The following is a 26,111-nucleotide window of genomic DNA, read 5'->3' as shown; positions in this document are numbered from 1 at the left end:
AGATTGGAAAGATGCTGCGGTCATCCCCCTCTTCAAAGGGAGAGACACTCTAGACCCAAACTGTTACAGACCTATATCCATCCTGCCCTGCATTTCTAAAATCTTCGAAAGCCAAGTTAACAAACAGATCACCAACCATTTTGAATCCCACTGTACCTTTTCCACTATTCAATCTGGTTTCCGAGCTGGTCATGGGTGCACCTCAGCCACGCTCAAGGTCCTAAACGATATCATAACCGCCATCGATAAAAGACAGTACTGTGCAGTCGTCTTCATCGACCTGGCCAAGGCTTTTGACTCTCAATCACCGCATTCTTATCGGCAGACTCAATAGCCTTGGTTTCTCAAATGACTGCCTCGCCTGGTTCACCAACTACTTCTCTGATAGAGTTCAGTGTGTCAAATCGGAGGGACCCACGGCAGTCTCTATGGGGGTGCCACAGGGTTCCATTCTCGGGCCGACTCTTCTCTGTATACATCAAGGATGTCACTCTTGCTGCTGGTGATTCTCTGATCCACCTCTATGCAGACGACACCATTCTGTATACATCTGGCCCTTCTTTGCACACTGTGCTAACAAACCTCCAAACGAGCTTCAATGCAGTACATCTTTCCGTGGCCTCCAACTGCTTTTAAATGCTAGTAAAACTAAATGCATGCTCTTCAACCGATCGCTGCCCGCACCCGCCTGCCCGACTATCATCACTACTCTGGACGGTTCTGACTTTAGAATATGTGGACAACTGCCAATACCTAGGTGTCTGTTTAGGCTGTAAACTCTCTTTCCAGACTCACATTCAGCATCTCCAATCCAGAATGAAATCTAGAATCGGCTTCCTATTTCGCAACAAAGCATCCTTCACTCATTCTGCCAAACATACATTGTAAAACTGACCATCCTACCGATCCTTGACTTCGGCGATGTCATTTACAAAATAGCCTACAACACTCTACTCAACAAATTGGAGTCTATCAATGTGCCATCCGTTTTGTCACCAAAGCCCCAAATACTACCCACCACTGCGACATGTATGCTCTCATTGGCTGGCCCTCGCATCATATTCATGGCCAAACCCACTGGCTCCAAGTCATCTGTAAGTCTTTGCTAAGTAAAAGCCCCGCCTTATCTCAGCTCACGGGTCACCATAGCAGCACCCACCCATAGCACGCGCTCCAGCAGGTATATTTCACTGGTCACCCCCAAAGCCAACTCCTACTTTGGCCGCCTTTTCCTTACAGTTCTCTGAGGCCAAGGACTGGAACAAATTGCAAAAATCACTGAAGCTGGAGACTCATATCTCCCTCACTAAGTTTAAGCATCAGCTATCAGAGCAGCTTACAGATCATTGCACCTGTACATAGCCCATCTGTAATTAGCCCACCCAACTACCTCATCCCCATATTGTTGTTTATTTTTTTGATCCTTTGCACCCCAGTATCGCTACTTGCACATTCATCTTCTGCACATCTATCTAAGAAGGAATTTTCTTTGGGGGTGACCATTGAAATATACAGTGCCTTGCGAAAGTATTCGGCCCCCTTGAACTTTGCGACCTTTTGCCACATTTCAGGCTTCAAACATAAAGATATAAAACTGTATTTTTTTGTGAAGAATCAACAACAAGTGGGACACAATCATGAAGTGGAACGACATTTATTGGATATTTCAAACTTTTTTAACAAATCAAAAACTGAAAAATTGGGCGTGCAAAATTATTCAGCCCCTTTACTTTTAGTGCAGCAAACTCTCTCCAGAAGTTCAGTGAGAATCTCTGAATGATCCAACGTTGACCTAAATGACTAATGATGATAAATATAATCCACCTGTGTGTAATCAAGTCTCCGTATAAATGCACCTGCACTGTGATAGTCTCAGAGGTCCGTTAAAAGCGCAGAGAGCATCATGAAGAACAAGGAACACACCAGGCAGGTCCGAGATACTGTTGTGAAGAAGTTTAAAGCCGGATTTGGATACAAAAATATTTCCCAAGCTTTAAACATCCCAAGGAGCACTGTGCAAGCGATAATATTGAAATGGAAGGAGTATCAGACCACTGCAAATCTACCAAGACCTGGCCGTCCCTCTAAACTTTCCTCTGTCCAGTGTCTGTGTTTATTTGCCCTTCTTAATTTTTTATTTGTATTGGCCAGTTTATTTGTATGGCTTTTTCTTTGCAGCGCTGCCTAGAAGGCCAGCATCCCGGGGTCGCCTCTTCACTGTTGACTTTGAGACTGGTGTTTTACGGGTACTATTTAATGAAGCTGCCAGTTGAGGACTTTCTCAAACTAGACACTAATGTACTTGTCCTCTTGCTCAGTTGTGCACCAGGGCCTCCCACTCCTCCTTTCTATTCTGGTTAGAGCCAGTTCTGTTCTGTGAAGCGAGTAGTAAACAGCGTTGTACCAGATCTTCAGTTTCTCTACAATTTCACACATGGAATAGCCTTCTTTTCTCAGAACAAGAATAGACTGACAAGTTTCAGAAGAAAGTGCTTTGTTTCTGGCCATTTTTTGCCTGTAATTGAACCACCAATGCTGATGCTCCAGATACTCAACTAGTCTAAAGAAGGCCAGTTGTATTGCTTCTTTAATCAGGACAACAGTTTTCAGCTGTGCTAACACAATTGCAAAAGGTTTTTCTAATGATCAATTAGCCTTTTAAAATTATAGCTAATCCAAGTTTAAAACAACTTTCCTTTGGAACACAGGTAGCTGATAATTGGCCTCTGTACGCCTATGTAGATATTCCATAAAATAATCAGCCGTTTCCAGCTAAAATAGTCATTGTTAATGTTGTGAATGTCTACACTGTATGATCAATTTGATGTCATTTTAATGGACAAAAAAAATGTGATTTTCTTTCAAAAGCAAGGACATTTCTAAGTGACCCCAAACTTTTGAACTGTTGTGTGAAATACGTATATATTATACTGAACAAAAATATAAACGCAACATGTGAAGTGTTGGTCCCATGTTACTTAAATAAGCTGAAGTAAAATATCACAGACATTTTTCCAGACACACAAAAGCTTATTTCTTTCAAATGTTGTGCACACATTTGTTTACATCCCTGTTAGTGAGCATTTCTCCTTTGCCAAGATAATACAGCCACCTGACAGGTGTGGCATATCAAGAAGCTGATTAAACAGCATGATCATTACACAGGTGCACCGTGTGCTGGGGTCAATAAAAGGCCACTCTTAAATGTGCAGTTTTGTCTCACAACACAATGCCTCAAATGGTATCAAATACATTGGTTTCCAGGTGTTTGTTGCCATTCCATTTTCTACTTTCCAGCCATTATTATGAGCCATTCTCCCCTCAGCAGCCTCCACTGGCCTATGCCTTCCCAGACCCACTCATGGCTGCACCCCTGCCCAGTCATGTGACATCCATAGATTAGGGCCTGATGAATTGATTTCAATTGACTGATTTCCTTATATGAGCTGTAACTCATCATTGAGTTACAAATCATTGAATTTGTTGCATGTTGCTATTAAAAATGTTTGTTCAGTATATATATATATATATGTGTGTATATATGTGTGTGTGTGTATTATTATTATTAACAGTTAACACCCAACAACAACTGCTCCCTGGATGCCGATGACATTGATTAAGGAAGACACATTTTGGTTGAATGCCTTCAGTTGTGCAACTGACTAGGTTTTCCCTTTCCCTACTTATGTATGTAAGCATATGCATTCATGTGTTTACTTGCATCTGCACGGGTTTCGGTGTGTGTTGTCATCCATAGATTGTTTAGTTTGTGTGTGTGTGTGTGCAGCCATGTGTGTAAATGTATGAGTGAGTCAGCTTTCATCTTCAGTCCAGTTGAGTTGGACAGGAGCCGGGGCCCAGCTTTAGGGCAGATAAAAAGAGAGAGAGAGCACACAGAGTGGAGTGCAAGAATAGGAGGAAGAAAAACAGTGGGAGAGGAGAAAATTGAGTTGGAGGGGGGAGTTTGACATAATTTGGCTAAACAGGCAATATCTGCACACCAGGAAAGAAAAAGCCTTACTGCCCTGTGTATTGCGTAAGAGATATGTCTCAGTCTGTGTCATCATGTCTGTGCATAGCAGTGGAGGCTGGTGGGAGGAGCTATTGAAAGATGGGCTCATTGTAATGGCTGGAATGGAATAACAAAACAGAGTCAAACGTGGTTTCCGTATGCTTGATGACTTTGATACCGTTCCATTTATTCTATTCTAGCCACGACAGTAAGCTAGTCCTATAGCCCCTCCCATTAGCCTCCACTGGTGTATAGGAGTGTGTCAAATGAAAGGATACCTCTCTGGAAGATGCTGCTCCCCTGAAGGGATTCTGTTACTCTCCTCAGCCAACAGATTTGCAGCAGTAGGGGTGTGTTTTTCTCTCTGGAGCATGTGTGACTGTGTGTATGAGAAAGTGAGTGTCATGTGTGGGGATGTGGCAGAGAAAGAGTGGTATACAGTGCCTTGTAAAAGTGTTCACCCCTCTTGGCTTTTTCCTATTTTGTTGAATTACAATCTGAAATTTAAATGGGTTTTTATTTGGATTTCATGTGATGGACATCAACAAAATAGTCCAAAATGGTGAAGTGAAATGGAGGGCATTGATCAGAGAGGCAACAAAGAGACCAAAGAAAACCCTGAAGGAGCTGCAAAGCTCCACAGCAGAGATTGTAGTATCTGTCCATAGGATCACTTCAAGCCGAGCATTCCACAGGGCTGGGCTTTACGGAAGAGTGGCCAGAAAAAAGCCATTGCTTAAAGAAAAAAAATAAGCAAACACATTTGGTGTTCGCCAAAAGACATGTGGGAGACCCCCCTAACCATATGGAAGAAGGTACTCTGGTCAAATGAGACTAAAATGTAGCTTTTTGGCCATCATGGAAAATGCTGTCTGGCACACACCCAACACCTCACATCACCCTGAGAACATCATCCCCACAGTGAAGCATGCTGGTGGCAGCATCATGCTGTGGGGATGTTTTTCATCTGTAGGGACTGGAAAACTGGACAGAATTGAAGGAATGATGGATTGAGCTAAATACACTGAAATTCTTGAGGGAAACCTGTTTCAGTCTTCCAGAGATTTGAGACTTGGACGGAGGTTCACCTTCCAGTAGGACAATGACCCTAAGCATACTGCTAAAGCAACACTTGAGTGGTTTAAGGGGAAACATTTAAATGTCTTTGAATGGCCTAGTCAAAGTTCAGACCTCAATCCAATTGAGAATCTGTGGTATGACTTAAAGATTGAAGTGTAGACAAAGTATTGACTTAGAGGGGTCAATAGTTATGCACACTCAAGTTTTCTGTTTTTTTTGTTTGTTTTATTTCTTGTTTGTTTCACAATGCAACATTTTTTGCATCTTCAAAGTGGTAGGCATGTTGTGTAAATCAAATGATACAACCCCCCCCAAAATCCATTTTAATTCCAGTCTGTAAGGCAACAAAATAGGAAAAATGCCAAGAGTGGTGAATACTTTTGCACACCACTGTATGTTCATGTGGGAGTAAGAGAGTGTGTGTGTTGTCTCTTCATAAGAGTGTGTCTCCATGTGGCTCTGATTGTTATGTTTAAATCCTGGGCTTTTGTGTTCTTAAATGGAAAGACAGTGTGAAAGCCATTGGAACAACATGTACCTCAATGCCTCTCTGTTTTGAATTGAACAATTTTCCCTCTTAGACACACATGGGCTCTCTGTGTCTCCCCCTCTCTCTCACACATTACACTAAACATGGTCTGTCTGTCTTCTACTGTTCCTCTCCCCTCTGTCTAATAATACAATACAACTGACGGCTATTATCTTAACAATAAAAGCTGAACTGTTTATCATTCTTGGTTAATAGACACTGATATTCGTACACAGTGCCTTGAGAAAGTATTCATGCCCCTTGACTTATTCCACATTTTGTTCAAATCAAACTTTATTTGTCACATGCGCCAAATACAAGTGTAGACCTTGTTGTGCTTACTTACAAGCCCTAAATCAACAGTTCAGTTCAAGAAGAGTTAAGAAAATATTTACCAAATAAACTAAAGTAAAAAAAAAAAAAGTAACACAATAACATAACAATAAAGAGGCTGTATACAGGGGTACCGGTACCGAGTCAGTGTGCAGGGGTACAGTGTGCAGGGGTACAGTCGAGGTAATTTGTAGATGTAGGTAGGGGTGAAGTGACTTTGTATAGATAATAAACAGTGAGTAGCAGCAGTGTATAAAACAAATGGAGGGAGGGGGGGGGGGGGGTCAATGTAAGTAGTCCAGTGGCTATTTTATTAATTGTTCAGCAGTCTTGTGGGTGTCGAAGATGTTATGGAGCCTTTTGGTCCTAGACTTGGCGCTCTGGTACCGCTTGCTGTGCGGTAGCAAAGAGAGCAGTCTATAACTTGGGTGACTGGAGTTTCTGACAATTTAATGGCTGCTCCTCTGACACCGCCTATTATATAAGTCGGGAAGTTTACATACACTTAGGTTGGAGTCATTAAAACTTGTTTTTCAACCACTCCACTGTCAAGCCCTGACCTTAGAGAGCCTTTTTATTTCTCTATTTGGTTAGGTCAGGGTGTGATTTGGGTGGGCATTCTAGTTGTCTACAGTGCCTTGCGAAAGTATTCGGCCCCCTTGAACTTTGCGACCTTTTGCCACATTTCAGGCTTCAAACATAAAGATATAAAACTGTATTTTTTTGTGAAGAATCAACAACAAGTGGGACACAATCATGAAGTGGAACGACATTTATTGGATATTTCAAACTTTTTTAACAAATCAAAAATTGAAAAATTGTGCGTGCAAAATTATTCAGCCCCTTTACTTTCAGTGCAGCAAACTCTCTCCAGAAGTTCAGTGAGGATCTCTGAATGATCCAATGTTGACCTAAATGACTAATGATGATAAATACAATCCACCTGTGTGTAATCAAGTCTCCGTATAAATGCACCTGCACTGTGATAGTCTCAGAGGTCCGTTAAAAGCGCAGAGAGCATCATGAAGAACAAGGAACACACCAGGCAGGTCCGAGATACTGTTGTGAAGAAGTTTAAAGCCGGATTTGGATACAAAAACATTTCCCAAGCTTTAAACATCCCAAGGAGCACTGTGCAAGCGATAATATTGAAATGGAAGGAGTATCAGACCACTGCAAATCTACCAAGACCTGGCCGTCCCTCTAAACTTTCAGCTCATACAAGGAGAAGACTGATCAGAGATGCAGCCAAGAGGCCCATGATCACTCTGGATGAACTGCAGAGATCTACAGCTGAGGTGGGAGACTCTGTCCATAGGACAAAAATCAGTCGTATATTGCACAAATCTGGCCTTTATGGAAGAGTGGCAAGAAGAAAGCCATTTCTTAAAGATATCCATAAAAAGTGTTGTTTAAAGTTTGCCACAAACCACCTGGGAGACACACCAAACATGTGTAAGAAGGTGCTCAGGTCAGATGAAACCAAAATTGAACTTTTTGGCAACAATGCAAGACGTTATATTTGGCGTAAAAGCAACACAGCTCATCACCCTGAACACACCATCCCCACTGTCAAACATGGTGGTGGCAGCATCATGGTTTGGGCCTGCTTTTCTTCAGCAGGGACAGGGAAGATGGTTAAAATTGATGGGAAGATGGATAGAGCCAAATACAGGACCATTCTGGAAGAAAACCTGATGGAGTCTGCAAAAGACCTGAGACTGGGACAGAGATTTGTCTTCCAACAAGACAATGATCCAAAACATAAAGCAAAATCTACAATGGAATGGTTCAAAAATAAACATATCCAGGTGTTAGAATGGCCAAGTCAAAGTCCAGACCTGAATCCAATCGAGAATCTGTGGAAAGAACTGAAAACTGCTGTTCACAAATGCTTTCCATCCAACCTCACTGAGCTCGAGCTGTTTTGCAAGGAGGAATGGGAAAAAATGTCAGTCTCTCGATGTGCAAAACTGGTAGAGACATACCCCAAGCGACTTACAGCTGTAATCGCAGCAAAAGGTGGCGCTACAAAGTATTAACTTAAGGGGGCTGAATAATTTTGCACGCCCAATTTTTCAACATAATTATTCCACTTTGACATTATGGAGTATTGTGTGTAGGCCAGTGACAAAACAAATATAAATGTAATCCCTTTTAAATTCAGGATGTAACCCAACAAAAATATGGAAAAAGTCAAGGGGTGTGAATGCTTTCTGAAGGCATTGTATAGTAAGTATCATACTGTACAGACACAGAGACTGTAATGGGGTTCCATCCTCTTGTCCCTCCAGTTCTGATGAAACTCAATGCTGGTGGAGGGAGAGAGCCTAGGGGGGGGCTGAGGGAGAGGGAGAGCAGCCTCCATATGGAGCTCTGTCTTTAGAGCCCAGAGTGGAGAATTATCCCTAAATGTCTAGACAACCAGAAAGAGGCTGCATCCTGTGGAGGTATTTTGGTACTAATCTCCCCACTGACTCATATGTAGCCATACATTAGCTGAGAAGCCTATGCTAGGCATAATAATTAAGGGTTTATCACATTAATTAAATTAATATGGGTCTTAATCTGATTGCTTGTATCCTGCTGCCGCAGTGTTATTTATTTGAGATGGAGCCCCATGCCTAGTTTTGGAGGAAAGATCCGAGTACATTTATGTCTTGTTCGATAATATGCATATTTATATCCACAAATCTCGATTTACATTGACGCCATGTTCAGAAATGCCTCCAAAATATCCAGAGTAATTACAGAGAGCTACGCCAGATAACAGAAATACTCATCAAAAACTTTGACGAAAGATACATGTTCTACATACAGTGGGGCAAATCATGGGGGGGGGGGGGGGGTTGTGTGATCTTGGGCTGTTAGCTGAATCATGCCCCCCAGTGAGAGGACCATATTACTATAATCTCGGTACCCAGGGAACATAGCTTGGTAATGCCCCAATCATACCCTAAACACACGGCAACACACTCTCCCATTCACACTCATACACATTCCTGTGGTCATTCCTATAGCGTATCGTGTATGTGCTGCGCGGTCACACCCATTGTGTGAACACATGGATTGCATGCTTGAGGGTTTATTCATATTAAATCACGCATGAAAACACATACATGGTCACAAGTTTAAGTTTTTATATTAAACATTGACAAACTGAAAAGACAGAAGCACCACACTCAAGTCGGTTGCATGCAGCAATCATATCCATACAAAAAAATCCTCATTGACTCTCTATCTTCCACACTGTCAAAATAATTTATTGACAAACGGACACAGAGATGTGCATGCACACATGAACAAACTCTCTTTGTGAAACAACGACAGAAGAGGCAGAAACACACACACACATTCATACAGTATTTGTATTCTATTGCAGAACGTAAGTAGTATGAAGTGATTCTAACCCTTACTATTCTACAGTCTTAAATTCTAACAACCTAAATGGCTTTGTGTGTGTGTGTGTGTGTGTGTGTGTGTGTGTGTGTGTGTGTGTGTGTGTGTGTGTGTGTGTGTGTGTGTGTGTGTGTGTGTGTGTGTGTGTGTGTGTGTGTGAGATGAGAGATCTTTTCTACCTGCTCTACTTGACAGAGGATCTGTCTGAGTTGATTTGTTTCCTGTCTCACGGTGCATTTGCATGTTAGTTGTAAAATATGCACACTGATTTGATTACGCTCTGGAAGTGTTCCTACCCCACCCCTCTCTCATCAAATCAAATGTATTTATATAGCCCTTCGTACATCAGCTGATATCTCAAAGTGCTGTACAGAAACCCAGCCTAAAACCCCAAACAGCAAGCAATGCAGGTGTAGAAGCACGGTGGCTAGGAAAAACTCCCTAGAAAGGCCAAAACCTAGGAAGAAACCCAGAGAGGAACCAGGCTATGTGGGGTGGCCAGTCCTCTTCTGGCTGTGCCGGGTGGAGATTATAACAGAACATGGCCAAGATGTTCAAATGTTCATAAGTGACCAGCATGGTCCAATAATAATAAGGCAGAACAGTTGAAACTGGAGCAGCAGCATGGCCAGGTGGATTGGGGACAGCAAGGAGTCATCATGTCAGGTAGTCCTGAGGCATGGTCCTAGGGCTCAGGTCCTCCGAGAGAGAGAAAGAAAGAGAGATTTAGAGAGAGCACACTTCAATTCACACAGGACACCGAATAGGACAGGAGAAGTACTCCAGATATAACAAACTGACCCTAGCCCCCTACTGCAGCATAAATACTGGAGGCTGAGACAGGAGGGGTCAGGAGACACTGTGGCCCCATCACCTCAAGCATCTCTGTACTAATGTAAAGGTCTTAGGGAAAGCCGAGGGTTATTTTAGGTCCTAGGTCTAAGCTCGAGCAAGAGAGAGAGGTATTGTGCTGAGACACAAATTCATTATCTGTGACTTCCCTCCAAACCCTGCAGTAGTGTGTATGGGTTGTTGTTTGTTTCCAGTCTATGTGGCAGTGAGACACTGTCTGGCATTGTTGACAGTAAATTCAGACCTAGTGTCTGTGGTGCAGTAGGACAGATAGTTCAGCCTTGAGGAGTAGAGGAAGGGTGTGGTTCTACTGTTATCACTGTAAAAAAAAACTCCCCTGCACCCTTTCCACCGAATATAATATTGTTGACACAGTGGCCATGGACAGGTGAAATAAAGGGGACCATACTTGCAAACATTAGAACAAATTTAAAGTTAAGTTTAAGGATCAGCCAATTAATGTAATGCCACGTGATAGAATGCTACATGGTTGCTGATCCCATCAGACAACCTGGCACACGTTAGCCCCTCACCTCACCAGGTGGCAGTGAGTATTTCTTGCAACAAATTCCTTGTCAGCCTATCAAAGATCTTGAACTTTCTCTCCACAAATCATTTGCATTCCTTAAAATAGGTAAATTCTGCCACCAGATGTACATCTTGAATTTTGAGTTTTACATGTATCCCTCTCGTGACCGAGTTGACTTATTTTAAGAAATGCCATTGGTTTGCAGGAAATATTCACTGCTACCCGGTGAGGTCAGCATAGGGCTAATGTGTGCCAGGTTATCTTATGGGACCAGCGTTCTATCACGTGACAGCACGTTGACGATTTTAATTGGCTGATGTTTAACGTTAACCCTGAATTTGAACAACTCCCTAGCCTCTCTCTGAATGACTTGGACATCCTTGGGTGAGTGAAGGAGTGACAGAGAGAGGGAGGAGATGAAGGGGTGGCATGGAGCCAGGGTGCAGGGCTTGGCACAGGGAAACACCAGCAGCCTTGGCTGCCTCGCTCTCCTCCAGAGGCATAGGTTGGGACAGATAGAGGAGAGGAGGAGGGTAGAGTTTCAGCATGAGAACACAATCTGTTCCAATCCCTTTGTCTCTCTTGTCATGCACCATTCTCAACCTGAATCAGTTGGAAGTCAGACATTAGCTCAGTTTTGGTTTCTTTCTATTTACAAACAAGCCTTTCTTCTTGTAGCTGTAACAGTCCAGGTGTCACACTGGCTTTCACATGATTTTTCATGGCTTCCTGACTATTGGGAATGACAGCAACTATTTAATTTACTGCAACAGGTCTTTTAACTGACAGGAAGCATCTGAAAAGCAATATGTTGGCTTCAGAACTATTTTCTCACACCTTTGTCGGTCAATATTATAGATCCACTTATGCGATCATCACACTGCAATGTCTTCCAGTATGCTGATAACATCAAATATTGTCAATGGTGGGTGTAGCTGGTGCATGGAAGTCAGGCGCACGAGACCAGAGATGAGTGAACACGAAGCACTTTACTGAGGCAAATAGTAAGACCAGAACGCAACAATGTCACCAAAACCAAATGCCCAAAACAAGTAAGGCAGCACACAGTACCACAAACAAAGTACCGTATGCCACAAAACACAGGTATACATCAAACCTGGTGCTAACCAGACGGAAGCATGCAACCTCGACAATAAACAATACCCCACACAGACATGGAGGGAACAGAGGGCTAAATACACATAGTAATTATGGGGAGACGTAAACCAGGTGTGCAGGAAAACAAGACAAAACAAATGGAAAATGAAAGGTGGAGTGGCGATGTCTAGAAAACATGTAACGTCGACCGCCGACCGAACAAGGAGAGGGACCGACTTCGGTGGAAGTTGAAACAAGTATGTATTAAAGGAATTATCATAATGAATAAACTTTAAAAAAGGTTGAACCACAGCAAAAGAAAGACTTGTATGAGTTTATTATTACTTCTGTCAAGAGAGAGACAGAGAAGAAGAAAACAAAGTTAAAAGGTGAAAGCAAAACTCTGACTAGATTACATGTATATGAGTGGAAAATGTGATGTCAGTTTTTCTCACAAGGAAGGTTGGGAATGCAATTGTAGGCACATTTATTGGAGTGGGCCCTGGTCTCTGTGCTTGAGCTGTGCTATTGTGTAATAGTAATTGCGCCGGGCGGTTGGAGGCAATCATGTTGATATGCATGTAAACCGGAGGGGGAGGGAGAAAGAGAGAGGCAGCGAGAGATTGAGCAATCTGAAGGGTGCGTGAATTAGCGCGCTTGCTCCTGCTGGTTTGATTTGTCGTAGAGAGAACTGGCGTTGGGAATCCAAGTCAAAATCAACAGAAGACTTGTTATGCATTTTAGCCTATAGCTTGCTGCTCACCAGAGGTGGAATCGTGAGACAGAGGGTTGTGGATACGCATCCGTACCCGTGGCGACATGCATGCCCGACTCATAATCTGACGCAGAGGACGTAATATCTGAGGACAGGACACAGGAGCGCAGGTACATTGGGAATGATGAAAGGCGAGTTTGAGATACATAAAAACTGTATGAACAGAGGAGAAAATCCGACAGGCCTACTACAGGCAATGAATGGGTAATTTAGCCATACGCGCGCTTAAAGATACCATATTCATATGCCTTTTATATTATAATGAGTTTATTATTTCGGGCTATGTGTGCCACATTTTGTCAATGTGAATGAATGAAATCGAAATATTTGAGTGGCTGTTGTCGTTTTTCTATCGTTGGGAATCTCTGAGCTGTCGGGCACCGTGGGGACAGGCTGCTGCCGACATTCTCTGCCAGTTGGCTGCATCGTCGGTTCTGTAGCCTAGGCCAACCTTTCGGGAAAAAACGGGCAAGGACAGACGTTCCTCTCCTCCCAATGATGCGATGATAGACCACCTGATACTACACCAGACTATTATCCTCACGACGTCCTACTCATCTTTAAATACTAACAGACCCAGATGCCCAATTTACTATAAGAAAGAGAAGGGGTGAGTTGGACACACAATGAGAATATGATTGAGATCTTGATTGTAAATGTGGAATGCACAAATAGCCTGTGTGTGTGTGTGTGTGTGTGTGTGTGTGTGTGTGTGTGTGTGTGTGTGTGTGTGTGTGTGTGTGTGTGTGTGTGTGTGTGTGTGTGTGTGTGTGTGTGGTTTACACGTGCTCCTATGAAACTGAGGTCTGTCCTCTAGCTGGTAGCCTGTTGTGTGTTTGTGAGTGTGTTTCTGCAACTAGCTCTCACAGTCTCATGTCACAATTATACATTCATCCATGTTTCTTAAACATGACATAAGTGTTTAAGGTTAAGTGATGCTGTTTACCCGGATCACTGGACAGAATAGTTAACATATCTGACTGACAAAACACACAGCAGACATAGAACATTACAACAAACCCCAAAACCTATACTGAGAGAGCAATAGACAGAACACAGGCAGAACATTAAGAATTGTTACAAAACACTTAAGAACAACAGACAGAATAAGTGTGTAGTCATAAGCGACATAAGCAAGGAAGAATAGTGGAATACACCTAGGTGCAAAAATTGGTTGTGCATCAACGGTTTTTCCCTTGATATGTCAGTGACTCATTTTGGGATTGGCAGACTCCTCATTATTCCTTCACTATCAGCTGTTTCAATCAGTCAAGAGTCTGCCAATTAGAGTGTGTTTTCTGTGTGTCTCTCTACTCTTTCTGTATTCACATCTAAACCGGTCGTGGTCACAGCAAATGTAGGTTTGGGGGTTCCATGGGTATGATCCTCTGTATACTTCACTCATTAGTGTTGCCAAGGCGACCCACATTTTACCCGTGTGTGTGTGTGCAAGTGCTAAAATACCTCCCTGTTCGAGTGAACTGTGGCTCGTCTCAGAAGAGGAGAACATCAGAGAAAGATGTCCACCTCAGACCTAGCTGAATATCTTCCTCATCCAGAGATCACAACGGGACAGCAGGACTCAGATTATTGGTTCTGGAGCCACAATAGCAAGCCTAACTCAGTGGAACAATGAACACCTCTCTAAGGCTTCATCATGTGACTGACTCTTCTGTGTGGTCAAAGTCACATTGGACAGGGTTATAGCCCTAGACAGAGTGGCAGAGGGTCAACAACCTTTAGTGCTGGTTCATGATGGTGTGTCTATATCCGTAATAGAGTGCCTCTTACCACGTCCTTAAATACTTCACATTATGGAGATAACTGTCATGATACTGTAGGTGCACAAATACTGCATGTATCGCCTATTATTGGATCATTCAAACGGTTAATGTATTTATTACTCCACATGTTTTCTCAACATGGTATTGAGACAGAGATAGGGCATTACAGGTAATCAGAGGTGTTGGGAACACTGTGAGTTAGTGTGTGTGTGTGTCGGTGGAGTGAGGGTCTGGTCTGATAGTAAGTGGTTTGTTTACATTCCTGCACGATGGTGGAATCTTAGCGGTCAAATTGACCACATACTTTACCACACACACACACACACATTTATCTCACCTCTCCCCTACATGACACGCTAACAGGCCATACATGTATAATAATATGTAGTAATACTTGAACTGTTCTGTTGGACTGTGGAATCGCTCAGTGTCCCTTCATGACACAGCTCTCTAGTACTATATTTCTGTCCCTCTCTCTCTCTATCACTCTCTCACTACACTCTCTGTCTATAACTGTCGTCTAGCTCTATGCCTCTCTCGTACTCCTTTCTTGATTCTCACTTTCTCTCCCACTGTCCACAAGTCTGCTATTATTAGTCTCTTGATCATTATTCCTATCTTTTCTCTTTCTCTCTCCCCATCTGTCTCCCACTCTCTCTTTCTCACACTCATTCTTTCTCTCTCTATGTCACATTATTTCTGTCAATATCCAGTTCCAGTCTTCCTGTGCCACCTTCACATTCGCAGACTCCCCCATTCCCTCTCACACACACACACACACACAGAGACACACACACGCGCATATGGAGGCCAGTATGTCACCATTCAGACTGGGACTTTCTCGGGCGTACTCAGAGATCCCTCTGTCCACAAATTCGCTAGTCTCTGTTCCTGAAAATAATCACTAAAACCTATGGACATTTCAGACCCTCACTCTCTGGAGTCTGACAAAAATGTGTATGTGTGTGCAAGAAATATAGAGAAAGAGAGTTTGCGTGTGTGTGAAAGTCAATCTGGGCAATGTTTGGGTCAAAAATGGCTATGATATGTGGTAATTTCAGTTGAATCTGGAACAGAGATTTCATTCAGAATTGGGGAGGTATTTGGGCTTACTACGATGTACATGGCTTGGTTTTTCAGATTTAGACATCTAGTTTGAGCTTAAGGAATTCATTCTGATTTTTGCCTGTGATTTTTGGAACCCATTCGGTTTTGGAAATAAGAGTTTGCACCTGTTTCTCTATTTGTAGAAGAGATAGCAGTGCTTTCAGAAAGCATTCACACCCCTTGACTTTCACCACATTTTGTTGTGTTGCAGCATGAATTTAAAATAGACTAAATTGAGATTTACATACAATACCCCATAATGTCAAAGTGGAATTATGTTTTTAGAAATGTTTACAAATTAATGGAAAAAATAAGCTGAAATGTGTTTATATTCAACACTGGGGGCGGCAGGGTAGCCTAGTGGTTAGAGCGTTGGACTAGTGACCGGAAGGTTGTGAGTTCAAACCCCCGAGCTGACAAGGTACAAATCTGTCGTTCTGCCCCTGAACAGGCAGTTAACCCACTGTTCCCAGGCCGTCATTGAAAATAAGAATTTGTTCTTAACTGACTTGCCTGGTTAAATAAAGGTTAAATAAAAAAAAAAAATAAATAAATAAAAAAACTTGTTATGGCAAGCCTAAGTAAGTTCAGGAGTAAAAATGTGCTTAACAAGTCACATAAGTTGCATGGACTCACTATGTCTGCAATAATAGTTTTTAGCACGATTTTTAAATACAGTGCCTTGCGAAAGTATTCGGCCCCCTTGAACTTTGCGACCTTTTGCCACATTTCAGGCTTCAAACATAAAGATATAAAACTGTATTTTTTTGTGAAGAATCAACAACAAGTGGGACACAATCATGAAGTGGAATGACATTTATTGGATATTTCAAACTTTTTTAACAAACCAAAAACTGAAAAATTGTCCGTGCAAAATTATTCAGCCCCCTTAAGTTAATACTTTGTAGCGCCACCTTTTGCTGCGATTACAGCTGTAAGTCGCTTGGGGTATGTCTCTGTCAGTTTTGCACATCGAGAGACTGACATTTTTTCCCATTCCTCCTTGCAAAACAGCTCGAGCTCAGTGAGGTTGGATGGAGAGCATTTGTGAACAGCAGTTTTCAGTTCTTTCCACAGATTCTCGATTGGATTCAGGTCTGGACTTTGACTTGGCCATTCTAACACCTGGATATGTTTATTTTTGAACCATTCCATTGTAGATTTTGCTTTATGTTTTGGATCATTGTCTTGTTGGAAGACAAATCTCCGTCCCAGTCTCAGGTCTTTTGCAGACTCCATCAGGTTTTCTTCCAGAATGGTCCTGTATTTGGCTCCATCCATCTTCCCATCAATTTTAACCATCTTCCCTGTCCCTGCTGAAGAAAAGCAGGCGCAAACCATGATGCTGCCACCACCATGTTTGACAGTGGGGATGGTGTGTTCAGAGTGATGAGCTGTGTTGCTTTTACGCCAAACATAACGTTTTGCATTGTTGCCAAAAAGTTCAATTTTGGTTTCATCTGACCAGAGCACCTTCTTCCACATGTTTGGTGTGTCTCCCAGGTGGCTTGTGGCAAACTTTAAACGACACTTTTTATGGATATCTTTAAGAAATGGCTTTCTTCTTGCCACTCTTCCATAAAGGCCAGATTTGTGCAATATACGACTGATTGTTGTCCTATGGACAGAGTCTCCCACCTCAGCTGTAGATCTCTGCAGTTCATCCAGAGTGATCATGGGCCTCTTGGCTGCATCTCTGATCAGTCTTCTCCTTGTATGAGCTGAAAGTTTAGAGGGACGGCCAGGTCTTGGTAGATTTGCAGTGGTCTGATACTCCTTCCATTTCAATATTATCGCTTGCACAGTGCTCCTTGGGATGTTTAAAGCTTGGGAAATGTTTTTGTATCCAAATCCGGCTTTAAACTTCTTCACAACAGTATCTCGGACCTTCCTATTGTGTTCCTTGTTCTTCATGATGCTCTCTGCGCTTTTAACGGACCTCTGAGACTATCACAGTGCAGGTGCATTTATACGGAGACTTGATTACACACAGGTGGATTGTATTTATCATCATTAGTCATTTAGGTCAACATTGGATCATTCAGAGATCCTCACTGAACTTCTGGAGAGAGTTTGCTGCACTGAAAGTAAAGGGGCTGAATAATTTTGCACGCCCAATTTTTCAGTTTTTGGTTTGTTAAAAAAGTTTGAAATATCCAATAAATGTCGTTCCACTTCATGATTGTGTCCCACTTGTTGTTGATTCTTCACAGAAAAATACAGTTTTATATCTTTATGTTTGAAGCCTGAAATGTCGCAAAGTTGAAAAACTTGAAAAAACACCAAATAGTACTGTAGTCAGAATACACTTCCTCAAAATGTTACTCAATAAACGTTTTTACGGTCTTAAACGTTTTTACGTTTTTGCCGAGGAGATCTTAGTGGCGCACTTTTACATCTAACTGATATGTTTGGTGCAGTATTTCCAAAGTCATTTTTTTGTTGTTGTTGCATGAAAACACAACACTTGTTGACCAATCACTGAGGAAGGGGAGTAGACTTTGGCTACCGACTTCGGCTTGCCTCGAGAAAATGTTTGTGTATACGAACAGCTGAAAAAAAACCCTGCTGAAGACCAAAACAAACAAAAATGTCTCAAAATGTTGTCATAATATATGCACTATCTGTTCCGAACTGTATTGGATGGTTAGCATGCGGACGCCTTAAAACCATAAATTTCGGAAGTGGAACATCACACATTATTGACAAGATCTCCGTTCAGATTTACAATTCCACATATGTATGAACACTGGCTCACATATGTTCACTCTCTTCCATGATGGTGCACACAACTGCACACACACGCGCATGCGCGCGCACACACGGCATCCTTAAACATACTTACTCACATGTGTCACTCCCATAACCACTTCACGCATGTGTTGTTCATGAGCAGTTGAACAGAGGATAGTATTAGTAATCGAGGTATAGAGAGAAAGTGTAGAAAGAGGCTGGGAGAAATAGAATAAGATAGTCCACATATACAGTTGAAGTCAGAAGTTTACATACACTTAGGTTGGAGTCATTAAAACTCATTTTTCAACCAATCAACACTTTTCTTGTTAAGAAACTATAGTTTTGGCAAGTCGGTTAGGACATATACTTTGTGCATGACACAAGTAATTGTTCCAACAATCGTTTAAAGACAGATTATTTCACTTATAATTCACTGTATCACAATTCCAGTGGGTCAGAATTGTACATACACTAAGTTAACTGTGCCTTTAAACAGCTTGGAAAATTACAGAAAATGAGGCCATGGCTTTAGAAGCTTCTGATAAACGCCTGAAGGTACCACTTTCATCTGTACAAACAATAGTACGCAAGTATGAACACCATGGGACAACGCAGCCGTCATACCGCTCAGGAAGGAGACGCATTCTGTCTAGTAGAGATGAACGTACTTTGGTGCAAAAAGTGCAAATCAATCCCAGAACAACAGAAAAGGACATTGTGAAGATGCTGGAGGAAACAGGTACAAAAGTATCTATATCCACATTAAAACAAGTCCTATACCGACATAACCTGAAAGGCCGCTGAGCAAGGAAGAAGTCACTGTTCCAAAACCGCCATAAAAAAAAGCCAGACTACGATTTACAACTGCCCATGGGTACAAAGATCGTACTTTTTGGAGAAATGTCCTGTGGTCTGATGAAACAAAAATATAACTGTTTGGCCATAATGACCATCGTTATGTTTGGAGGAAAAAGGGGAGGCTTGCAAGCCGAAGAACACCATCCCAACCGTGAAGCACGGGGGTGGCGGCATCACGTTGTGGGGGTGCTTTGCTGCAGGAGGGACTGGTGCACTTCACAAAATAGATGGCATCATGAGAAAGGACAATTATGTGGACATATTGAAGCAACATCTCAAGACATCTCAAGACATCAGACCAAGTTAAAGCTTGGTCGCAAATGGGTCTTCCAAATGGACAATGACCCCACGCATACTTCCAAAGTTGTGGCAAAATGGCTTAAGGACAACAAAGTCAAGGTATTGGAGTGGCCATCTCAAAGCCCTGACCTCAACCCTATAGAAAATATGTGGGCAGAACTGAAAAACCGTGTGCGAGCAAGGAAGCCTACAAACCTGACTCAGTTACACCAACTCTGTCAGGAGGAATGGGCCAAAATTCACCCAACTTAATGTGTGAAGCCTTTGGAAGGCTACCCGAAACATTTGACCCAAGTTAAACAATTTAAAGGCAATGCCACCAAGTACTAATTAAGTGTATGTTAACTTGTGACCCACTGGGATTGTGATGAAATAAATAAAAGCTGAAATAAATAATTCCCTCTACTATTATTCTGACGTTTCACATTCTTAAAATAAAGTGGTGATTCTAACTGACCTAAAACAGGGAATTTTTACTAGGATTAAATGTCAGGAATTGTGAAAAATTGAATATAATGTATTTGGCTAAGGTGCATGTAAACTTCCAACTTCAACTGTAATAGAGAGAAGAGAGGTATTGTGTCAGAGGCTGAGAGAAAGAGACATACAAGGAGCCAATAAGATATAAAGGGATACAAATAGAGAGACACAGTGCCCATCTACATTGGAGGAGTGAAACCAATTTTGCTCCTTTACTCCGGTCATTATGCAGGCTTTCTGCATTATGCAATTTAAATTGCAGGCTAAGGTCCTGTCTGTGTGTGTGTGTGAGATTGTGTGTGTGTGTGTACACATTTCATTGTTTGTTTGTGTGTCATGACTCACTGTAACTATACACCACACCCCTCTGCTTAAGCCTCTGGAAGAATTCAGTGACCTGCCCTCTGAGTCAGCACAGCAGAACAGCTATAAACACCACTCTATATAGGTACACACACAAGTTTCACATTTTTATTGTCAGTGAAATGCCTTTATTGCTTCCAATGCAGTAGTACTATAACAATTTTATTAAAAAGTCAACTAGAACAAAACACACGAGAAATAGAAATAAGAAGAACGCGAGAAAGTAAGCTCGGGTCACAGGGTCACATCGCTGGGTCGCTCCTTTTTTCAGTTCGCCACAGCTAGCGACTGGAACGAGCTGCAACAAACAATCACTTCATTCAAACACTCAATCATGGACACTCTTACTGACAGTTGTGGCTGTTTTGTGTAATGTATTTTTGTGTCTACCTTCATGCCCTTTGTGCTGTTGTCTGTGCCCAATAATGTTTGTACCATGTTTTGTGCTGCTACCATGTTGTTGTGTTACTACCATGTTGTGTTGCTACCATGCTGTGTTGTCATGTACTGCTGACTTGCTATGTTGTTTTCTTAGGTCTCTCTTTATGTAGTGTTGTCTCTCTTGTCATGATGTGTGTTTTGTCCTATATTTATATTTTCTTTATTTTTAATCCTCCGTCCCCGCAGGAGGCCTTTTGCCTTTTGGTAGGCTGTCATTGAAACTAAGAATTTGTGCTTAACTGACTTTCCTAGTTAAATAAAGGTTAAATAATAAATAAATAAATAAAGTTCCAGGGTCAGTGCCAATACCATATTTACAATGTCCAGGGATACTGGAGTGGTAGGGTTAGATATGTATAGGGGTAAGGTGACTACGCATCAGAATATATGATAAACAGAGTAGCATCAGTATGTATGATGATTGTATGTGACTGTGTGTGCATGTATGTAGAGTCAGTATGAATGTGTGTGTGTGTTATGTCTGTGAGAGCAAATGTGTGTGTGTGTGTGTGCATAGAGACAGTACAAAAATTCAATAGAAGGGTCATTGCAGATAGTCCGTGTAGCCGTTTTGTTAGCTATTTAGCAGTCTTTTGGCTTGGGGGTAGAAGCTGTTCGTTCAGGAGCCTGTTGGTGGGAGACTTGATGCTCCAGTACCATTGCCGTTTGGAAGCAGAGAAAACAGCTTGGGTGGCTGGGATCTAACAATTGTGACCGACTGTCTTGATTCGGTCTTACAGTGCCTTGCGAAAGTATTCGGCCCCCTTGAACTTTGCAACCTTTTGCCACATTTCAGGCTTCAAACATAAAGATATAAAACTGTATTTTTTTGTGAAGAATCAACAACAAGTGGGACACAATCATGAAGTGGAACGACATTTATTGGATATTTCAAACTTTTTTAACAAATCAAAAACTGAAAAATTGGGCGTGCAAAATTATTCAGCCCCTTTACTTTCAGTGCAGCAAACTCTCTCCAGAAGTTCAGTGAGGATCTCTGAATGATCCAATGTTGACCTAAATGACTAATGATGATAAATACAATCCACCTGTCTGTAATCAAGTCTCCGTATAAATGCACCTGCACTGTGATAGTCTCAGAGGTCCGTTAAAAGCGCAGAGCGCATCATGAAGAACAAGGAACACACCAGGCAGGTCCGAGATACTGTTGTGAAGAAGTTTAAAGCCGGATTTGGATACAAAAACATTTCCCAAGCTTTAAACATCCCAAGGAGCACTGTGCAAGCGATAATATTGAAATGGAAGGAGTATCAGACCACTGCAAATCTACCAAGACCTGGCCGTCCCTCTAAACTTTCAGCTCATACAAGGAGAAGACTGATCAGAGATGCAGCCAAGAGGCCCATGATCACTCTGGATGAACTGCAGAGATCTACAGCTGAGGTGGGAGACTCTGTCCATAGGACAACAATCAGTCGTATATTGAACAAATCTGACCTTTATGGAAGAGTGGCAAGAAGAAAGCCATTTCTTAAAGATATCCATAAAAAGTGTTGTTTAAAGTTTGCCACAAGCCACCTGGGAGACACACCAAACATGTGGAAGAAGGTGCTCTGGTCAGATGAAACCAAAATTGAACTTTTTGGCAACAATGCAAAACGTTACGTTTGGCATAAAAGCAACACATCTCATCACCCTGAACACACCATCCCCACTGTCAAACATGGTGGTGGCAGCATCATGGTTTGGGCCTGCTTTTCTTCAGCAGGGACAGGGAAGATGGTTCAAATTGATGGGAAGATGGATGGAGCCAAATACAGGACCATTCTGGAAGAAAACCTGATGGAGTCTGCAAAAGACCTGAGACTGGGACGGAGATTTGTCTTCCAACAAGACAATGATCCAAAACATAAAGCAAAATCTACAATGGAATGGTTCAAAAATAAACATATCCAGGTGTTAGAATGGCCAAGTCAAAGTCCAGACCTGAATCCAATCGAGAATCTGTGGAAAGAACTGAAAACTGCTGTTCACAAATGCTCTCCATCCAACCTCACTGAGCTCGGCTGTTTGGCAAGGAGGAATGGGAAAAAAATTCAGTCTCTCGATGTGCAAAACTGATAGAAACATACCCCAAGCGACTTACAGATGTAATTGCAGCAAAAGGTGGTCCTACAAAGTATTAACTTAAGGGGGCTGAATAATTTTGCACGCCCAATTTTTCAGTTTTTGAAATGTTAAAAAAGTTTGAAATATCCAATAAATGTTGTTCCACTTCATGATTGTGTCCCACTTGTTGTTGATTCTTCACAAAAAAATACAGTTTTATATCTTTATGTTTGAAGCCTGAAATGTGGCAAAAGGTGGCAAAGTTCAAGGGGGCCGAATACTTTCGCAAGGCACTGTATGTAGCAAAATCAGATTTTTTTATTTTTACATCGGATAAAGCAGTGACACAGAGCTACAAAATGGTACATCATACACTGTATTTGAGGAACAATGGGAACGTAGTTTTGCTTTGAAAGTTGATAAACTTGTAAACTCACTTTTGGGAAAATAGCCTTTGCATGTTTTGGTAGTACTACTGGAGAGCCCTTCTTTGTCTACACCCATTCAGCATCGTTCACACCATCTTAAGCTTTAGCCCAACCCATCTCTTTAAGGGTTGATCCGAGTGTTCTGTACTAACAGGGGTCAAGCACCTAAGCTAACGTGCTAGCTACCTCCAGACACAACTGAGAGAACAGTTCACTGAACATTCTCGCCCTAGCAGAGCTGGTTAGGTTGTTTAATGTTATCCCGAGCATTTGTGAATGTAACTGTGCTGCTGGTAACAATTGAATGCCATTTTTTGCATACATTCACTGACACTGGCTATATTGAACAGGTGTTGAGCGTTTGTAAATTCATCAGTTATTCTGCACTCCGGCACACTCAGGCGAGAGTGCTCTGAAATCGGAGTTGATGGCCAGACTGAGTTTACAAATGCACCCGAAATGGTTACTTGCACAGTCTTTTGTTAAGACATGTAGCTTGCTAGCTAGGTAAACAATGAACCATAATCCCAATTTATGATGTTACTACCCTGCATGAATCTGCAGGTAGCTAACCAACCAGCTTCAATGTTAGCTAGCTAACATTAGGCTATAGCTAGCCAAGCAAATCGCTCTGAGATACGAATAATACGTTCATACACGTAACATTAGCTAGCAAGCCAGCCAGCTAATTTTAGCTAGCTAGCTAGGTGAACAATGAACCATAATCCCAACTCATGACGTTACTACCCTGCATGAATCTGCAGGTAGCTAACCAACCAGGTTAAATGTTAGCTAGCTAACATTAGTCTATAGCTAGCCAAGCAAATGGCTCTGAAATATAAATAATAAGATCATACACATAACATTAGCTAGCTAGCTAACAGTACACTTTAACTTGAAATAAACCACTTTCTGTCAAAATTAGAAACTTGTAATATCTGAAAATGTAGCTAGCTAGACTATCTTACCCGACACGTCTCCTGTCAGATGCCATGGTTACCCTTAGTTTGAAGATGTCATCCGGTGACAGGTGTCTCAGTCCTCCAGAAAGTGGAGAGCAACACTTATGCAGTTTTACTACACAATACATTTTTAAAAAGCCGCGTTACACAGGACTACCTAGACAAACTGAGCAGATCAAAAAGACAGAAGCGTGCTATATGGCAGACCAATCCAAACTCATCTCTCAGCATGTCCAGCCCACTCATTATCTCAGCTAATCATGGCTAGCGGGAAGGTTGCTGACTTTTTCTGTGGCTAAACCAACTAGGCTCGTAATTTTAACAATTTTATTTGTATTTATAGATGGCTTACAAGTTTGTTATTAAGGCACATGAAAGTTCAGATGTTCAAGAAGGAATTTCTGCCAAAAAACACATTTTGATAAAAAAAATGTTTTGTATTAGAACGGCTCTTCTGTAAAGTAGTGACCCACGATATACGCCTAGTTTCCTGAAACGGGTCACAAATGGTTACTTGCATAGTAGCAATATCAAAAATAGATAGTGTCAATATAAAGAAAAAAAGAACAAGTGTCGATGCCAGTAGAAAGAACAAAATAATATACAGTCTGTACAAGAACAATATCAATAACGATATCAGTGATAGATTGTCAGGACTTCTAGGAGTAGTGGGTGCGGAGTCAGGCACAGAAAGCAAGGGATTTAGGACAATTGTATTTATTCCGGTACAGAAACGGTCACGCCAAAAACAGGACCCAAAAAGTCAGGAGAAAATAAGAACAATGCACATCCACAAAAACGAACAGAGGAATACAATCAGGGGTAAAGTGGCTGAGCAACTGGATAAAAAAATAAATAGTAGCAACAACGTATGGCGTGTGTGTTATGAGAGAGTCATGTGAATCGAGGCACTGCAGAAAGAGCTGATGACTGGGAACTCGCCCCAAGTGATGTACTGGTCCATCCGAACCACACATGAACAATGGAATCTGTATTTGGAGAGCCTGTTTCTGTCCTGCCCTTGACTTTGGTGCAGAGTATGTGATGTCTATAGCCTCTTCGTTGCAAAATTCCCTGATCTTCTGTGGTGGTTAAGTTTATCTCTCCTCATTTGAGGGTAAATAAATTATCACACAAGTCAGTCATACTTAAACTAAATCTTTATTCACTTGTTAATAAGGGATACAACACACACATATAAAGTTAATTGATTGAGTGCTCTACAATAATGATGACTGGTCGACGAATCACTCTTAGGTGATTCGTTGAGAGCCCCGAGATAAAGGTATAAAGGTATTTTATAGCCAATATACAATAACCCCCTTCAGTCTACATGACAAACAACAGATGTATGGAATGGGTCACAAGGTTAAGATTTGTATGAAAGATACTTATAATTCAGAGCAGACAGGATCTGCTGTAAAAACTATTTTCATTGTGTTAAAACCAGGGTCTGGCCCTGGTGTCATCTCTCCCTGGTACCATATAGAACAGAAACATTAACTCATGCTCTGGAATGGTTTTATCACCCAAAAGACATCGTAAATCTCCTGTCAGTGTTAAATCTCCCAGAGGCCCATCCTCAGTAGAACACACCCAGATGAGTGTTCTAGCAACCCATTATTCTGTTGCATAAAACAACCATTTGATGCAATAACAGTATTATAACATAACCTTGTAATTGCTCTTACACTTCTCAAAAATATAAGTTTGTCTAGCTGTGTCCAGTCCAGGTGGTGCTTGTACAGGCAGACCATCTATGACAGGAAGGATGTCAGCGTTGCACAGCAGCTGAAACCTGGTCTTGACTGAGTCTGAACACTCTTTGGCGACAACAACACCAGGCTCCAGAGCATCGAAGCTGTAAAACAGGAAATAACAAAAAAACATAGAGAAAACATTACAACCTTGCATAACATCAATTCACCTCCCAAGGTTAGATAATAATAATAACCTCATACAATGCAATAAAAAT

The 26,111-nt window shown here is 41.7% G+C and overlaps 1 protein-coding gene across 2 annotated transcripts in view; it reads left to right on the top strand.

The window, feature by feature from the left end:
- Positions 1-12,440: 12,440 nt before the first annotated feature.
- LOC139417212 (proline-rich transmembrane protein 3-like) overlaps positions 12,441-26,111 on the top strand; it is a 32,392-nt gene continuing 18,721 nt past the window's right edge. The window contains exon 1 of one of the 2 annotated variants that reach the window (XM_071166459.1): positions 12,441-12,717. The gene's annotated coding sequence lies outside the window, so the exon portion shown is untranslated. Of the gene's footprint in view, positions 13,218-26,111 lie in introns of both variants that reach the window. The other variant, XM_071166460.1, reaches the window with a different exon arrangement.

The sequence above is a fragment of the Oncorhynchus clarkii genome, chromosome 9, assembly GCF_045791955.1.
Source record: "Oncorhynchus clarkii lewisi isolate Uvic-CL-2024 chromosome 9, UVic_Ocla_1.0, whole genome shotgun sequence".
NCBI classification, from domain to species: domain Eukaryota; kingdom Metazoa; phylum Chordata; class Actinopteri; order Salmoniformes; family Salmonidae; genus Oncorhynchus; species Oncorhynchus clarkii.
The sequence above is the reverse complement of the archived record's forward strand: the minus strand, read 5'-3'. Positions and strand labels throughout refer to the sequence as shown.